This window comes from Gracilinanus agilis, chromosome 1, assembly GCF_016433145.1.
Source record: "Gracilinanus agilis isolate LMUSP501 chromosome 1, AgileGrace, whole genome shotgun sequence".
NCBI classification, from domain to species: Eukaryota; Metazoa; Chordata; class Mammalia; order Didelphimorphia; family Didelphidae; genus Gracilinanus; species Gracilinanus agilis.
The window spans coordinates 525,289,732-525,289,991 of record NC_058130.1 but is presented as its reverse complement, the minus strand read 5'-3'; positions in this window follow the sequence as shown (position 1 = coordinate 525,289,991).

Genomic DNA, 260 nt, shown 5'->3' with positions numbered 1-260 from the left:
GCTCCAAATGGATTTTCCTGATTCCTTGAACAGTACTTCTATCCAGTATATCAATTACCTCAATTATAAAAAAGAAACATTGTTTGGCATTTTAAGATCTTCACAACCTAACCCCTCCCCCCCATGTACCCCTTTTTTTCTCCATAGAAACATTTCTCCTTTTGGCACACGTTGGGATCTGGCCAAACTGGCCTTTTGTTTATCTACAGTTTTTATACTTATGGACTTCATCTTATGCTTGGAGTGGGGGGGAAGGAGAG